Below are 18,843 nucleotides of genomic sequence, written 5' to 3'. Positions count from 1 at the left end.
AACGACTCTAACAGGAAGGAGGAGGAGCTGTGCAAACATAGAACGACTAACAGGAAGGAGGAGGAGCTGTGCAAACATAGAACGACTCTAACAGGAAGGAGGAGGAGCTGTGCGGCTTGAGTGACAGGGGGCGGGGCTGGGTATGTGTGGGAAGCAGCCCAAGAGAAAGGGAGAGAGACGACAAACAGAATAAACGATGAAAACAGACGTTACACGCGGCTGAGTGGTGCTTCAAGGTATTGCATGCAATATGGATCTCTTGCGATATGGATATTGCACATGATTCGATGTGAAGTGGAGTAATTGTGCAGCCCTGGATACTGTACGTTTAGCATACCTGGAGTGCAATGCGCACCACTCTGGATGTGCTGGTCAGTACATTGTGCAGAGTGTCCAGTAGAGACAACAGGAGATCATGGCTACTCTTCCTCCCAGGCCTCTCCTCTCTCTCCACTACAGGATGGCTGCCTTGCTGAAGACACTGCAGACCACCTCCACCAGACCTGAGTAAAACACAACACACACAGCATGAAGGATGACCAGACCTGAATAAAACACAACACACAGCATGAAGGATGACCAGACCTGAGTAAAACACAACACACACAGCATGAAGGATACCAGACCTGAGTAAAACACAACACACACAGCATGAAGGATGAAGGATGACCAGACCGAATAAAACACAAACACACAGCATGAAGGATGACCAGACCTGAATAAAACACAACACACACAGCATGAAGGAACCAGACCTGAATAAAACACAACACACACAGCATGAAGTGGACCAGAACCTGAATAAAACACAACACACACAGCATAAAAGGATGACCAGACCTGAGTAAAACACAACACACACAGCATGAAGGATGACCAGACCTGAGTAAAACACAACACACACAGCATGAAGGATGACCAGACCTGAATAAAACACAACCCACACAGCATGAAGGATGACCAGACCTGAGTAAAACACAACACACACAGCATGAAGGATGAAGGATGACCAGACCTGAATAAAACACAACACACACAGCATAAAGGATGACCAGACCTGAAATAACACAACCCACACAGCATAAAGGATGACCAGACCTGAGTAAAACACAACACACACAGCATGAAGGATGACCAGACCTGAGAAAACACAACACCACAAGCATAAAGGATGACCAGACCTGAGTAAAACACAACACACACAGCATGAAGGATGACCAGACCTGAGTAAAACACAACACACAGCATGAAGGATGACCAGACCTGAGTAAAACACAACACACAGCATGAAGGATGAAGATGACCAGACCTGAGTAAAACACAACACACACAGCATGAAGGATGACCAGACCTGAGTAAAACACAACACACAGCATGAAGGATGACCAGACCTGAGTAAAACACAACACACACAAGATGAAGAGGATCAAACAAGGGATGTGTCCCAAATAGCATCATATTCCCTATATAGTGCACTACTTTGACCAGAGCCCTATGGGAATAGGGTGCCATTTGGAACACAGACAAGAGACTTTAGCTGGTCCCAGAGGACATAAATACCAAGAACCAATGGCTCCACCACACAGAGTTTTAAAGTACAAGCTGGTGTTTTACAAGGCCTCAATACAACTCACTCTACTTAAAGTGAAGTTGCACTTCTCTTCCATTGATGAAGTACATAAACCAGTTTCAGGCCTTGAGAGAAGGCCCTTTATGATACATCACAGAGAGTAGCTCTCTCTGACTGATGGGCTACTTCCTCCAGTATGATCTATACAGGATATTAGATCATATATAAACCTCAAGATGCTGCCATTGGTAGCAAAATTATGCTAGAAAATAGACTAATAATGACAGAAAACGTAAATGCGAACTGGGTGCTTTTTGCACATGGAGGATGCCCCTCCAGACATTCTGTATGATACAGTTATATCACTGAGTTACAAATCATACTTCTCCTCCATCCCAATTACTACAGAAAGATATCATCTCTTTCCGCTGACACAAAACCTTTGCCTTCTCCTGTCTAGTGCTTTATTTGCCATGCCTTGTTGAAATATTAAAAGTGTATGAACAATCTGCTTCGTCTTTAAAGACAGAATAACCTTTTCAGACAGTTTCTCAAGAGCGCTCTTCTCTGTCTGACCGGTCACCCCGGATCACGGCAGCTAGTCGAACCCTGCCATCTGAGAGCAACGCTCTCTCCACAATAAACACCTGTCTTCAGTGGAACCATCCGGCTTTGAATAGATAGGTACACCTACCAAGGGAGAATGACAGTGATAATATGATACATCATTATGTGTCATCTGGAATACAAAGAGCAGCAGATTTCACCTTGACAAAAATCACCTAACAACAATAAACCATGCAGTCAAAAAAAACTCCCAGTTATACATAAATAAAATGTGAAGGACGGTACAAAAATCCTCAGAAAATAACTAGGCTTAAATATATTCCGAATAGATTTGCCTCAGAAAAATTTACTCAATGTTGGGCAGATATTGTCTGATTGCTCAACAAACTGGCTACGGCAGGACGGCTGCATTAGTGCTGCTTCAGAGGAAATGATGAAAGGAGTAGAGAGAGAGAGAGGGAGAGAGTGAAATAAAGAGAGAGAAGGGGGAGAGTGAAATAGAGAGAGGGGGAGAGTGAGCGAGAGGAGACAGAGAAAGGCATACAGACGGACAGAGTGCCAGTGAGAGTGGCGTCCATATTCAATGTACTGTGGAGAACCATTCTGATGAATAATATCCTGATGATGAATAATAATACAAAACAGTCTTCAACAACGCTCCTCTTCCTATAGGAAGGCTCTTCTTTAATAAGAGTGTTTTTTGCTTTTGTATTTTTGCTTTTTACCCCAATTATGTGATATCAAATTGGTAGTTACAGTCTTGTCCCATTGCTGCAACTCCCGGACTCGGGACAGTCGAAGGTCGAGAGCCATGCGTCCTCCGAAACACGACCCGCCAAGCCGCACTGCTTCTTGACACAATGCCTGCTTAACCCGGAAGCCACCGCACCAATGTGTCGGAGCAAACACCGTACACCTGGCGACCGTGTCAGCGTATTGTTACGGATACAGGTATCCTGGGGGGTATTTGTATTTCTCCTCTGTCCTAGTAACAGGTGACAGTCATCAGTCGCATCAATCTGAAGACACACCTCCTCCTGTTTCCCTTACCCAATCACATCCCTTTTCCCTTGGTTTATAAACCCAGTCAGTAGTTTTCCCAGTGTCTCTCTCTCTCCCTCTCCCTCTGGATTTGCTGAAGACCACATATTCTTTCATACCCCAAAGTTTAGTTGTCTGTTATCATGTGAGTATGTACTGCTGTTGTGTATTATTGTTGGTTGGTTGGTGGCAAAGGGGGATAACCAGCCAAGTCGCCCTTGGGCGAATAAATACCCTAGTTAGAACTGGGCAGACCGCCCACTGTATTTTATTGGTTAGTTAGCTAGCTGTTCTTTACCCAGTAAGTCTAGCTTAGGGGTTTTGGGATATTTATGATTTCTTTCCTTGGGTCCAGCTCAGCCCCATTTTAGGTTGTCTGTGGATTTCTTTTAGTTGTCACTGTTCCTTTTCACTGTTGTGATTTGCATGAGATATGTTACGGGTCTCGTTTCCCTCCCCCCCTAGACTGCTGGGAAAAGGGGGTTCGTAACAGTGCACTCCACCCGGCCCGCCACAGGAGTCGCTAGACAGCGATGGGACAAGGACATCCCGGCCGGCCAAACCCTCCCCTAACCCGGACGACGTTGGGCCAATTGTGAGCCGCCTCATCGGTCTCCCGGTCGCAGCCGGCTGAGACACAGCCTGGGATCAAATCCGGGTCTGCGATGCAGTGCCTTAGACCGCTGAGCCACTCGGGAGGCCTTTAAGAGTGTCTTTTACCTGGAAATGGGAGGGGTTATAACCATGCTAATGAGAGTACCTGACAACAACCCTTCTGCCTGCCTGCCTGTCTATCGGTTTGTCTGTCTGTCTATCTGCATGTCTTCCTGTCTGCCTGTCTGTCTGTCCGTATAGCTATCTGCCTGCCTGCTGAGAAACACACAAAGGCCGTACTAGAGAATGAAGGGCTCGCTGGAAAAGGTCTGTGTGGGTAGAGTACAAATGTGTGTGTGTGGCTATATTCAAGCCTCTCCATGAACGACAAGGTTCTTCTGGAAGTGCTGTGTTTTGACTGTGTGGTGACCTGAGGCAGCAAGACTGTTTATCTGTGTTTACCACTCCAGGCTTTTTGGAAGGAGACATTTGTCAGTGTTTCTGTTTTTCTTTCTCTCTCTCTCTGTCTCTCTCTCTCTCTCTCTCTCTCTCACTCTGCATTTCTGAAGATAACTCAGAAATATCTCCACAATGCCTTGCATTATGCCACGGACAATATAATTACTGTGGTGAATGGCCTAAACACCAGGCAGAAAAGCAGACAGGCGGGACATTGTCCTTTACAGTTCAGCTATCCAGATCTCAACAGAAAGCTTCAGTTGCCATAGTGAAACGTAATAGGATGAATGGCTCGCAACAATTAAATGACTGTAGGTCTGAATAAACCCCTCAGAGAAACAGATACTTGACTGTAGGTCTGAATAAACCCCTCAGAGAAACAGATACTTGACTGTAGGTCTGAATAAACCCCTCAGAGAAACAGATACTTGACTGTAGGTCTGAATAAACCCCTCAGAGAAACAGATACTTTGTGCAGTGTATACAATATACACAGAGTGTATAAAACATTAGGAACACCTTCCTAATATTGAGTTACACCCTCTTTTGCCCTCAGAATAGCCTCAATTCGTCGGGGCATGGACTCTACAAGGTGTTGAAAGCGTTTCACAGGGATGCTGGCCCATGTTGACTCCAATGCTTCCCACAGTTGTCAAGTTGGCTGGATGTCCTTTGGGTTTTGGACCATTCTTGATACACATGGGAAACTGTTGAGCATGAAAAACTCTGCAGCTTTGCAGTTCTTTACAAACTCAAACCGGTGCGCCTGGCAACTACTACCATACTCCATTCAAAGGTACTTAAATATTTTGTCTAGCCCATTCACCCTCTGAATGGCGCACATACACAATCCATGTCTCAATTGACTCAAGACTTAAAAATCCTTCTTTAACCCATGTCCTTCCCTTCATCTACACTGACTCAAATGGATTTAACAAGTGGCATCAATAAGGGATCATAGCTTTCACCTGGTCAGTCTGTCATGGAAAGACACTCAGTGTATTAAAACACAACAAGCAGACTGGCTGTTGTGCTGCTACTCTACTTCCTCGTGCTTGGCTCCGCACGGCACTACACAGCACTCCCAGGGGTCCCTTATCTCCACACTGGCCAATTAGAAAACTCATCTCATCCACTCACCGGCTGTCTCTCTCTCTCACACACACAACCGGCCCTGCCGCGTTCGTCCACTCTCCCTCAGTCTCTCGGTCTCTCTCTCTCTCTTAAAAGAAGCCAATTATACCAGTTTTCCCCTGCCTGCGTTTTCGTGAGCCTGATCTGGAGTGGGCCACTAGCACAGCCAGAGACGGAGACAGAGAGAGGAGAGCTGCTAGAGATAGCTCTAATTACCAGGGTTATATTTAGTGCTGGGTCAACACATTCCTCAAAAAAGGACCTGATTGGTGCATAATGATGCTGACTTCATAAAGTCACTCGCAAGTGACCCCCCTGTAATGAGAAGGGTAAAGGAGGAAAGAGAGGAAGTCGCCCCCTATTTTGAAGGACGAACGTCGAGCCCTGGAGTGGAAGTGGTATTCCTATTGGTTGACAGGGGGAGGTGGGGGGCGGGGAGCGGGGCTTTTGTTGACAGACTGAGGGGTTTCCTCTTTCCTGTTCTGCTAGGTAGCAATTACAGCCAGGGACCTGAAAGCTTTCTGACACTCACACCTATAATTCACAGGGCCCCAGCCCCGCGCTCCAGCATGATGCAACATGCAGACAAAATACAGTTACTGACACAAACAGAGGTACGAACCGTTTGACACACCTGCAAAACTCCACCACACCACAGAGTTGACTCTCCCGTAGCTAACAGCTAACCCATTTCCATAGCATTCTGAATACATTCTCCACTGAGCAGGTGCTACATGTTGTGCTGCTCCACAGTAATATAATGAGTAACCATTCAACATTGTCACTATGCAGCAGAAGCATTCAGTCAGTATAAGTGGAGCCAAAACAAAGGTTCATTCTGTACTGATAATCCTCCCACTCACCTAATAAATTAAAAGCTCACACACTGCCATCTTCCTCTTCCTCTATTTTACTGTACCCATGTATAGCAACGTGTGTTTATTGAATAATCTACATATCCATGATTAAGTAGAAGATGAAGTATCCATGATTAAGTAGCATCATCTGTTAGCAGCATCTCTCTGCCAGTCTACACTCGGCTCCATCATATCCGCACATGGTCTCTCCTATCATTGCTATGCAGATGACACTCAACTACTCTTCTCCTTCCCCCCCGTCTGACACCCAGGTGGCGGCACGCATCTCTACATGCCTGGCAGACATCTTAGCTTGGATGTCAGCCCAACACCTCAAGCTTAACCTTGACAAGACTGTGCTGCTCTTCCTCCCGGGGAAGGCCTGCCTGCTCCAATACCTCTCCATCACGGTTGACATCTCCACGGTGTCACCCTCCCAGAGTGCAAAGAACCTTGGAGTGACCCTGGAAAACACCCTGTTGTTTTCTGCTAACATTAAAGCAGTGACTTGCGAGGGGGCGCTGGTGAGCAGCAACATGTGAAGACGCGTTTTCTCGGTGCTCCTGTCCAGGGCTGTAAGAGGTGCGTAACTGGCTGCAGGGAAGTCAGGCGCAGGAGAGCAGACATAGGTAACAACCGGAGCAGTTTATTTAGGCAAAACAAACTGCACCCAGAAACAACAAAATACGGGTTAAAATAACCTGTCGCAAACCAGTTAGAAATGCACAAACACTTTACAACAAACAATTCCACACACAGACATGGGGGGGAACAGAGGGTTATATACACATCACGTAATGAGGGAATGTAAACCAGGTGTGTGGGAAAACAAGACAAAACAAATGGAAATGAAAGGTGGATCGGCGATGGCTAGAAGACCGGTGACGTCGACCGCCGAACGCCGAACGCCGCCCGAACAAGGAGAGGAACCGACTTCGGCTGAAGTCGTGACAAGGGCGAACAATTTACTATTAATATTTCACGAACACCTCCCCTACCGTGTTAATTTAGTAAAATTTTATTAGGAGTCAAACCAGATTTTTTTTCTTGAAATTTTTGTCATTTTCATCGTGAAATGTCGAAACAACAACGGCCACGAGTCACAAAAGAGCAGGCCTCTACTAAAGCATCGGGCTCAGCGGACACTGACACGGACTCTGACCCCCCCGACCAAGCCAAGGTAATGGAGGATATCACTAAGTCTGAACAGACTGTGCTGGCTCAGGTGGAGTCACTATCCACTGACCTATCTGCACAAATAGCCACCCTCGCCACCGAGGTCAACACAAAGATCGACTCCGTTAAAGAAGACTTGGCAAAACAGGACACCCGTCTGAATAGCCTGGAGGGCGACGCAAATACATACTCTGACAAAGTGGTGACACTGGAAGAGCAAGTCATCTGGCTATCATCAGATGTCGTCAAACTTACTTCCAAGGTCGAGGACCTCGAGAACAGACAGCGCCGGGGGAACGGTCACATTTTCGTCATGAGAGAGGGACTCGAGACCGTAGGCGGCCTACCCTGTTCATAGCTAAACTGCTTCAGGAAATCCTAGGCCTCGATTACGCCCCTACCCATGACCGTGAACACAGAAGCTTACAGTCCGCACCGAAGAATGGGGAGCCGCCCAGACCCATCATAGCCAAATTCCACAAATTTCAAGAGAAAGAGGATGTCCTTCGGCTCCTATCACCCATGACAGCCAGAAGATCCGCGTTTACACGAACTACACGGCGGCAGTCATGAAGAACAGGTCGGCCTTCAACAAGATGAGGGGGCTCCTACATTGCTGTCGGGACACCAAGTTTGGCATTCTCTACCCAGAGGTGCTGAAGATCACTACTCCCTCCGGCGAGCAGAAGACATTCGTGAACCCAACCTACATCCACAGGAGGACAGGTGGCATACGACTAACTAGCCATTTTAGTCTTGTACTCTGCCCCTGACCTTACACAAGGACCAACTAGTGAACTCATCTCTTGATTAGAATCGTGCCTCCACCCTGTTGCCAAAAAAGACAATTATTCTTCCAGTAACTTAATGTTATGAACAATGATGGTATGTATATGGTGACATGTTCTGACAAGGATAATGTAGTTTGAATAGTATTTTATTTACAGTACATGGCACAATTGGCTTTTACCAACTAGCTGCGGCTGGAGGCCTCGGTGCTCGGTGCTAGGTGGTGCGATACTAATTAGCCTAGTCACTACATAAGTTTAGCCACTAAGGTATCTCTATTTCCATGCCTTAATAGGATACCCTACCAGTATACTGTGAGCATGTTTAATACCTAACGTTACACGTTTGTACTCCCAAAAGGATCACGTGTATTATTCTTTACTATTAGACTGGTTGGCCCTCTTTGGTGCTTAGTGGCTGCTGGCACGGGTCCGCAGGTTGTACAGCCAAACGAACCTTGCAGGTATTAATTACCAAGCGTTAGCCAGAAATGTGTCTGTCTTCTGGCTTGATTGAACATTAGCATGTTCAATCGAGGGTTACATTCATACAATTGTTGAATTATACTGTGTTTTATTGATTTGAAGGCATCCCAAGTGGATGGGGTTGGCCACGGTGGGGGGGGGGGGGGTGGGGGGGGGGGCCGGCGGGTAGTAGCCGGAACATATACCTCCTTAAAATATGCATATTGCATAAGAAAGATAAATTAGAGAACTGAGGTGATTCGCTCCAGAATCCCTTCCCTATGTGTAAACTACATTATGCTGGCTCTGGATAGAGCTCTACTGAGGTTCACTTTAACATGGTAGTATCGATAAAACCTTATCTAAGGGCAAATAATTTCATACACAGAGTATGACAACAGCACACTAAACGCTTATTGGAGCCATCTCAACTCATTCTAGATGTGGACAACAGATATAGAGACTGCTACACCAAATTGGAATTTGACAAGCTTTCCACTAAACAAACGGAGCAGCTTCTGTTTAAGTCTAGGCAGGCATTTTATGAACAAGGAGAGAAAGCTGGCAATTTGTTATCTCACCAGCTTCAACAATCCGCTGCTAACAGCACCAGACCTGAAATCTGTGTTGCAGCTGATTTAACTTCTACCAATCCCAAAGACATCAACAACCAATTTAAGCAACTCTACTCTGCGCTTTATTCGTCAGAGAACTTCCTGACACATCTCGTATACATGCATTTCTAGACACTCTGGACACCCCCTGTCTCAATTCTGATGAACAAACTAACATGGGATGCCTAAATAAGTGATGAGGAAGCTACTCTGGCAATCCAGTCCATGCAGAGCGGTAAAGCTCCTGGGCCTGATGGCTTCCCTATTGAATTTTATAAACCTCCTCAAAACTATCCCCTATCCTCAGCTCAATGTACAATGACATCCTTTCTAATCAGAAACTGCCCCAAACACTTACCCAAGCGACTATTTTGGCTTTGCTTAAAAAGGACAAGAAGACTGTGGCTCATACCACCCTATAAGCCTCTTGTGCTGTGATTATAAAATTCTCACTAAGGTATTGCCGTTTAGAGACAGTGACTCTGCCCAAACCGGATTTATCTCAGGTAGGCAATCTTTCTATATTATGCGCCAGCTATTTAACGTTCTCTATTCTGTCCACTCAACAGCCAGAGGTCGTCATCTCTCCTGATGATAAGGCTTTCAACCGGGTTGAGTGGGAATATCTATTTACAGTACAGAGAGATTTGGGTTTGGCCCGTCATTCCTTTCCTGGATTAAGATTCCCAGTGGCTTCTGTTCGCACCAACAATGTTACCTCCAACTACTTCCCTCTCCACAGGGGGGCCAGGCAGGGTTGTTGTTTATCCCCTTTCCTATTTGATATGGCTAGTGAGCCTCTTGCTATCGGCCCGCGTGCGGAGGAGAGGATTAAGGGAATATTAAGGGGCGACATAACTCACAAGGTGTCCTTATATGCAGACWATCTTCTTTTGTACATCTCTAACCCTGTGGAGTCTATACCCTATCTCTTGGACATGCTACAAGGTTTTGGACATTATCTGGCTAAAAGTTAAACCTAACAAGTCTGCTCCTCCCCAATAATCAGTTAGCAGAAGGATTTGGGTATGCCAATTTCCCGTTTAAGGTGGAGCATCAGGTCTTTACTTATTTGGGATTAAAGGTCACACACTCATTAAAGGCTCTGTTGAAACAACTTCAAAACACTCCTGGAGCGCACTAAGCAGGATTTCATAAGGTGGTCGTCTCTTCCCATTTCATTAGCAGGTCGGAAGAATTCTGTTAACATGACTGTACCACCTATGTTTTTGTACTTATTACAAATTATTCCCATTTTTCTGCCAAAATTGATGTTCAAACAACTGGACAGCTGCATTTCCAACTTCATTTGGAATAAGTCAAATCCACAAATGAGAAAGGTATATCTAGAGAGACCTAAGCCCGCAGGCGGACTGGGCCTTCCCAATTTTTTACACTACTACTGGTCAGCAAATATATATAAAATGTGTTTATTGGGTTTCTACATTTGAAAATAAGGATGGTAAAACTTGCGTCATCATGGAGTTACAGTCAAGCCTTCCAACTTCTCCTGTTTCGCTCCTGTGCTCCCCAATGCCCATGAACCTTGGCACCCATGTTTTCAATCCCATTGTCAAGAAATTCCTTAAAATCTGGTCCCAATTCCGTAATCACTTTAGCCTTAAACAAGTAAGTTGCTTCTCTCCATTAACATCTAATCATCTCTTCCCAGCAGATTGACACGGCATTCCAGTTCTGGCATAGGAATGGTCTGGTGTTTTTTTGTGACCTATTTGTTGACAACACATTAGTCTCATTCGATACTGATAATAATATTCCCAATACCCACTTTTTTAGGTACCTGCAAACTCACAGCTTTGCTAAAGAACATTTCCCTTTCCACTCGAGCCCTCATAGTGTCCAGTCGAGAGGTGCTTAGATCTTAACCCGTATCTGAATCTCCAGATTATACCACATAATACAGAATATTAATCCGCCTTCCTTGGCAAATACAAACTCTGCATGGGAGCAAGACATGGGTGACAAGCTACCTGATGACATGTGGCAACATAGTATTGGGCGTATCCACACCTCATCATTTTGCATAAGGCATGGGCTCATTCAGTTCAAAGTTTTGCACCGCCTCCATTACTCAAATGACAAAAATATATCCACATTTTGACCCCAAGAGTTTGAGATGCCACCAGAGTCCAGCGACTGTGGGACATTGACAATCTTTGAGTGGCGTCTGGGACCTCATTTTTTTGGGGCATTCTCACATACAGTACCTGTCAAAAGTTTTTCACACGCCTACTCATTCAAGGGTTTTTCTTTATTCATACAATTTTTTACATTGTAGAATAATAGTGAAGACATCAAAACTATGAAATAACACAAGTAATCCAAATATATTTGAGATTTGAGATTCTTCAAAGTAGCCACCCTTTGCCTTGATGACAGCTTTGAACACTCTTGGCATTCTCTCAACAAGTTTCATGAGGTAGTCATCTGGAATGCATTTCAATTATCAGGTGTGCCTTGTTAAAAGTTCATTTGTGGAATTTCTTTCCTTCTTAATGCATTTGAGCCAATCAGTTGTGTTGTGACAAGGTAGGGTTGGTATACAGAGGATAGCCTTATTTGGTAAAAGACCAAGTCCATATTATGGCAAGAACAGCTCAAATAAGCAAAGAGAAATGACAGTCCATCATTACTTTAAGACATGAAGGTCAGTCAATACAAAACATTTCAAGAACTTTTAATGTTTCTTGTCATGAACCGCCACAGGAAAGGAAGACCAGAGTTACCTCTGCTGCAGAGGATAAGTTTGTTAGAATTACCAGCCTCAGAAATGGCAGCCCAATAAATGCTTCACAGAGTTCAAGTAACAGACACATCACAACATCAACTGTTCAGGGGAGAATGCGTGAATCAAGCCTTCATGGTGGAATTGCTGCAAAGAACCACTAATAAAATACACCAATAAGAAGAAGAGACTTGCTTGGGCCAAGAAACACCGAGCAATGGACATTGGACCGGTGGAAATCTGTCCTTTGGTCTGATGAGTCCACATTTGGAGGTGTGATGGTGTGGGGTGCTTTGCTGGTTACACTGTCTGTGATTTATTTAGAATTCAAGGCACACTTAACCAGCATGACTACCACAGCATTCTGCAGCGATACGCCATCCACCTGGTTTGCGCTTAGTGAGACTATCATTTGTTTTTCAAGGTACCCCTGCCTTCTCTAGGAGGCCATTTCATTAGTCCTGCTTTCTGCAAGGTCCCTGCTTCTCCTAGGAGGCACATTTCATTAGTCCTGCTATCTGCAAGGTGCCCCTGCCTTCTCCTAGGAGGAGCATTTCATTAGTCCTGCTATCTGCAAGGTCCATGCCTTCTCCTAGGAGTACATTTCATTAGTCCTGCTTCTGCAAGGTGCCCTGCCTTCTCCTAGGAGGAGCATTTCATTAGTCCTGCTATCTGCAAGGTGCCCCTGCCTTCTCTAGGAGGAGCATTTCATTAGTCCTGCTATCTGCAAGGTGCCCATGCCTTCTCCTAGGAGGAGCATTTCATTAGTCCTGCTATCTGCAAGGTGCCCATGCCTTCTCTAGAGGAGCATTTCATTAGTCCTGCTATCTGCAAGGTTCCCCTGCCTTCTCCTAGGAGGCACATTCATTAGTCCTGCTATCTGCAAGGTGCCCCTGCCTTCTCCTAGGAGGAGCATTTCATTAGTCCTGCTATCTGCAAGGTGCCTGCCTTCTCCTAGGAGTACATTTCATTAGTCCTGCTATCTGCAAGGTGCCTCCTTTCCTAGGAGGAGCATTTCATTAGTCCTGCTATCTGCAGGTGTCCCTGCCTTCTCTAGGAGGAGCATTTCATTAGTCCTGCTATCTGCAAGGTGCCCATGCCTTCTCCTAGGAGGAGCATTTCATTAGTCCTGCTATCTGCAAGGTGCCCATGCCTTCTCCTAGGAGGAGCATTTCATTAGTCCTGCTATCTGCAAGGTGCCCATGCCTTCTCCTGGAGGAGCATTTCATTAGTCCTGCTATCTGCAAGTGCCATGCCTTCTCCTAGGAGTACATTTATAGTCCTGCTATCTGCAAGGTGCCCATGCCTTCTCCTAGGAGTACATTTCATTAGTCCTGCTATCTGCAAGGTGCCCATGCCTTCTCCTAGGAGGAGCATTTCATTAGTCCTGCTATCTGCAAGGTGCCCATGCCTTCTCCGAGGAGCATTTCATTAGTCCTGCTTCTGCAAGGTGCCCCTGCCTTCTCCTAGGAGGAGCATTTCATTAGTCCTGCTATCTGCAAGGTGCCGCCTCTCCTAGGAGGAGCATTTCATTAGTCCTGCTATCTGCAAGGTGCCCATGCCTTCTCCTAGGAGGAGCATTTCATTAGTCCTGCTATCTGCAAGGTGCCCATGCCTTCTCCTAGGAGGAGCTTTCATTAGTCCTGCTATCTGCAAGGTGCCCATGCCTTCTCCTAGGAGGAGCATTTCATTAGTCCTGCTATCTGCAAGGTGCCCTGCCTTCTCCTAGGAGGAGCATTTCATTAGTCCTGCTATCTGCAAGGTGCCCCTGCCTTCTCCTAGGAGGAGCATTTCATTAGTCCTGCTATCTGCAAGGTGCCATGCCTTCTCCTAGGAGGAGCATTTCATTAGTCCTGCTATCTGCAAGGTGCCCCTGCCTTCTCCTATGAGGAGCATTTCATTAGTCCTGCTATCTGCAAGGTGACCCTGCCTTCTCCTAGAGGAGCTTCATTAGTCCTGCTATCTGCAAGGTGCCCCTGCCTTCTCCTATGAGGAGCATTTCATTAGTCCTGCTATCTGCAAGGTGCCCCTGCTTCTCCTAGGAGGAGCATTTCATTAGTCCTGCTATCTGCAAGGTGCCCCTGCCTTCTCCTAGGAGGAACATTTCATTAGTCCTGCTATCTGCAAGGTGCCCCTGCCTTCTCCTAGGAGGAGCATTTCATTAGTCCTGCTATCTGCAAGGTGTCCTGCCTTCTCCTAGGAGGCACATTTCATTAGTCTGCTATCTGCAAGGTGCCCATGCCTTCTCCTAGGAGGAGCATTTCATTAGTCCTGCTATCTGCAAGGTGCCCTGCCTTCTCCTAGGAGGCACATTTCATTAGTCCTGCTATCTGCAAGGTGTCCCTGCCTTCTCCTAGGAGGCACATTTCATTAGTCCTGCTATCTGCAAGGTGCCTCAGGAGGAGCATTTCATTAGTCCTGCTATCTGCAAGGTGTCCCTGCCTTCTCCTAGGAGGAGCATTTCATTAGTCCTGCTATCTGCAAGGTGCCCTGCCTTCTCCTAGGAGGAGCATTTCATTAGTCCTGCTATCTGCAAGGTGACCCTGTCTTCTCCTAGGAGGAGCATTTCATTAGTCCTGCTTCTGGCAAGGTGCCCCTGCCTTCTCCTAGGAGGAGCATTTCATTAGTCCTGCTATCTGCAAGGTGTCCCTGCCTTCTCCTAGGAGGAGCATTTCATTAGTCCTGCTATCTGCAAGGTGTCCCTGCCTTCTCCTAGGAGGAGCATTTCATTAGTCCTGCTATCTGCAAGGTGCCCTGCCTTCTCCTAGGAGGAGCATTTCATTAGTCCTGCTATCTGCAAGGTGTCCCTCCTTCTCCTAGGAGGCATTTCTATAGTCCTGCTATCTGCAAGGTGCCCATGCCTTCTCCTAGGAGGAGCATTTCATTAGTCCTGCTATCTGCAAGGTGCCCTAGGAGGAGCATTTCATTAGTCCTGCTATCTGCAAGGTGCCCCTGCCTTCTCCTACCATTTCATTAGTCCTGCTATCTGCAAGGTGCCCCTGCCTTCTCCTAGGATGTGCATGTTGAATGTGAAGCCTGGCTGTGAATCTATGACTCCCCCCTGAGATGCAGAACCATGACAGGGTGGACAGGACAGGCTCTCTCAGCTCCATGCCGCTCGGCGGTGGGAGAGAGATACCGTGTGGCGCTAGCGGGCTAACTGTGCCGACTAGCTAATGAGAACTGTCAACACAGTACAGCCATAGCAAAATGAATCTATTATTCAATAATTGAGTGTTATGGAGCGCCTGGTTTTTGCAGCGGGCAGCCAGCTGGGCATTGAAAAGCGATGGCAGAGAAAGAAAACTTGCCAAGGCAGGAGAGCCGAGCGGGTAAAGGAGGCAGACAAATGGCTGCTCGGCAGCTGGGCTGATTCTATCAGATGAGTGCTGAGTGTAGAGCTAGAAAAGGAGAGAGAGAGGCAGACGGGTGGGTGCGGGCCATCTGTGGACAGACAGGGAGGAGATGAACTGATAGGAGTACCACAACAGGACACACAGCCCAGCCTGCTGATGGATAGAGTGGAGGAAGAAGAGGAGAGGCTTTCATTCCTCCTTCCTCAGCTGCTGCTGGGAGACCAAAAGCCTGCCTGCTACGCTAACACGAAACACACACACACCACACACACACACACACAAACACACACACACACACACACCACACACACACACCACACCACACACCACACACACACACGGCTTAAGGCACCACAGGATCCCGATGTAATAAGCGGTCTGAGCCGAAGGTAAAGGGGTGGCGTTACTGGCATGGAAACAGACTCCAGTAACTGAACACAGGAGAGGAATCAACACAGGCTGTTTTGTACCTGTGCATGATTGTCTTTGTCAATGATGGAGAAACTGTTGGGTGTTGTATTACACACAGTGCTGCACTAACCCATCAAAGACATGTGTTTATGTCAGTCACCGTACCTTGCTGATAGAGCGGTTGAAGGTCTGAGTCCTCACTTTACATTTACATTTTAGTCATTTAGTAGATGCTCTTATCCAGAGAGACTTACAGTAGTGAGTGCATACATTTTCATACTGGTCCCCTGTGGGAATTGAACCCACAACCCTGGCGTTGCGAGCGCCATGTTCTACCAACTAAGTCACACGGAACCACATGGGACGTGTGCACGGTGTTCTTTGTAAATGGGGCGGAAACTGTTAGGCCTAGATACAGTACAATGCATTCATTTGTGTGAGGCAGTGCACCGTACCTTGTTGGTAGAAGGGTTGTAGGTCCACGTCTTTCTGTCCAGTCAGGTTGCTGAGGAGAGCCATGGCCTTCTGCATGGTTCCACCCAGGATATTGTCCTGGTGCTCCTGGAAAGAACAAAACATGGAATAAACACACAGGAGAAATGAATAGGGGGCGAGGGAAAGGAAGGGCAAAAACCCATGGAAGCACACAGTCTTTCAGGGCAATCCTCAAATATTGAGAGCCTTAGGGATGGATTTGAGCAAATCTGCCTTAGCAATGCTTCTGCAGTACTCTTGTTTTCACAACTAATGTCCCATGCACCCACAGTACTTGTCTTATTCTGAAAACTGAAGCACAGTAGCTAACATTCTGCATTTGTATTGACTACATTATCATCTGCTGCTTACATTATCCCTTTCTCCTTCACAGGGTCTAGATACACCTGTGTGTGCCATCGTAAGGGCCGAGATCTGATGATGACTGAAGAAATAGCTGAGCTTGAATGAAGAATAGTCATTAGCATCTTAACTTTTGAGAGGGGAAGCATCTTCAGGACCTGGCTGAGGGCTAGATGAAGGACAGGAGAGGAGCAGGGGAGCTTGGGGAGAGGGAGGAGGGAGATGGGGGAGCTTGGGGAGAGGGAGGAGGGAGATGGAGGAGGTAGAGGTTACTTTGGGATGTGGGGGAGGATGAGCCTTGGTGAAGGGTGTGTAATTATCTGGTGAGCAGGGTGCAGGGGATGAGCCTTGGTGAAGGTTGTGTAATTATCGGTGAGAAGGGGTCGGGAGAGCTTGTCGTGAGGTGGTGTAATTATTGGTGACAGGGTGCAGGGAATGAGCCTTGGTGAAGGTTGTGTAATTATCTGGTGCAGGGTGCAGGAATGAGCCTTGGTGAAGGTTGTAGAATTACTGGTGAGAGGGTGCAGGGGATGAGCCTTGGTGAAGGTTGTGAATTATCTGGTGAGCGGGTGCAGGGGATGAGCCTGGTGAAGGTTGTGGAATTCTGTGAGCAGGGAGGGGATCGACCTTGGTGAAGGTTGTAATTATTGGTGAGCAGGGTGCAGGGGATGAGCCTTGGTGAAGGTTGTGTAATTATTGGTGAGCAGGGTACAGTGGGATGAGCCTTGGTGAAGGTTGTAATTATCTGGTGAGCAGGGTGCAGGGGATGAGCCTTGGTGAAGGTTGTGTAATTATCTGGTGAGCAGGGTGCAGGGGATGAGCCTGGGAGAGTTGTTGTAAATTATCTGGTGAGCAGGGTGCAGGGGAGAGCGCTGGTGAAGTTGTGTATTATCTGGTGAGCAGGGTGCAGGGGGAGAGCTAGGTAAGTTGTGTAATTATCTGGTGGCGGGTGCGGGGGAGCCTTGGTGAAGGTGTGTAATTATCTGGTGAGCAGGGTGCAGGGTGTGAGCTTGGTGAAGGTTGTGTAATTATCTGGTGAGCAGGGTGCAGGGGATGAGCCTTGGTGAAGTTGTGTAATATCTGGTGAGCAGGGTGCAGGGGATGAGTCGGTGAAGTTTGTGTAATTATCTGTGAGCAGGGTGCAGGGGATGAGCTTGGTGAAGGGTTGTAATTATCTGGTGAACAGGGCAGGGGATGAGCCTTGGTGAAGGGTGAATTACTGTGGCAGGGCAGGGATGACGCTGGTGGAAGGTTGTGTATTACTGGTGAGCAGGGTAAGGGGATGAGCCTCGGTGAAGGTTGTGTAATTAGGTGAGCAGGGTGCAGGGGATGAGCCTTGGTGAAGGTTGTGTAATTATCTGGTGAGCAGGGTGCAGGGAATGAGCCTGGTGAGGTTGTGTAATTATCTGGTGAGCAGGGTGCAGGGATGAGCCTTGGTGAAGGTTGTGTAATTATACTGGTGAGCAGGGTGCAGGGGAGGATGACCTAGGTGAAGGTTGTTGTATACTGGTGAGCAGGGTGCAGGGAATGAGCCTTGGTGAAGGTTGTGTAATTATCTGGTGAGCAGGGGCAGGGAGAGCCTTGGTGAAGGTTGTGTAATTATCTGGGAGCAGGTGCAGGAGGAGCCTTGGTGAAGGTTGTGTAATTATCTGGTGAGCAGGGTGCAGGGGTGAGCCTTGGTGAAGGTTGTGTAATTATCTGGTGAGCAGGGTGCAGGGGATGAGCCTTGGTGAAGGTTGTGTAATTATCTGCTTCGCAGGGTGCAGGGAATGAGCCTTGGTGAAGGTTGTGTAATTATCTGCTCGCAGGGCAGGGATTGAGCCTTGGTGAAGGTTGTGTAATATCTGGTGAGCAGTGTGCAGGGACGAGCCTTGGTGAAGGTTGTGTAATTATCTGGTGAAGCAGGGTGCAGGGAGGAGCCTGGTGAAGGTTGTGTAATTAATGGTGAGCAGTGTGCAGGGGATGAGCCTGGTGAATGGTGTGTAATTATCTGGTGAGCAGGGTGCAGGGGATTAGGAACATAAAAGTAGGTAGGCAATGAAGGCCTGAGCTATGTCTGGGCTGTAGATCTAGCCAGAGTAAACACACACATACACAACACACACACACAACACACAACACACACACACACACACCACACACACGCACACACACACACACACACACAACACACACACACACACACACACACACACAACACACACACACACAACACTCCATGCGCCATA

The 18,843-nt window shown here is 47.1% G+C and overlaps 1 long non-coding RNA gene across 1 annotated transcript in view; it reads right to left on the bottom strand.

The window, feature by feature from the left end:
* The window catches only part of LOC112075639 (uncharacterized), a 47,799-nt gene that overhangs the window by 10,937 nt on the left and 18,019 nt on the right, over window positions 1–18,843 (bottom strand). The window contains exons 5-6 of the long non-coding RNA XR_011477446.1: window positions 16,234–16,339; window positions 338–503 (exon numbers count right to left, since the gene is read on the bottom strand). This is a non-coding gene — a long non-coding RNA (uncharacterized lncRNA). The remainder of the gene's footprint in view (window positions 1–337; window positions 504–16,233; window positions 16,340–18,843) is intronic.

Source organism: Salvelinus sp. IW2-2015, unplaced genomic scaffold, assembly GCF_002910315.2.
Source record: "Salvelinus sp. IW2-2015 unplaced genomic scaffold, ASM291031v2 Un_scaffold3310, whole genome shotgun sequence".
Lineage (NCBI taxonomy): Eukaryota > Metazoa > Chordata > Actinopteri > Salmoniformes > Salmonidae > Salvelinus > Salvelinus sp. IW2-2015.
Note: the sequence above shows the minus strand (reverse complement) of the source record. Positions and strands in the feature narration are given on the sequence as shown.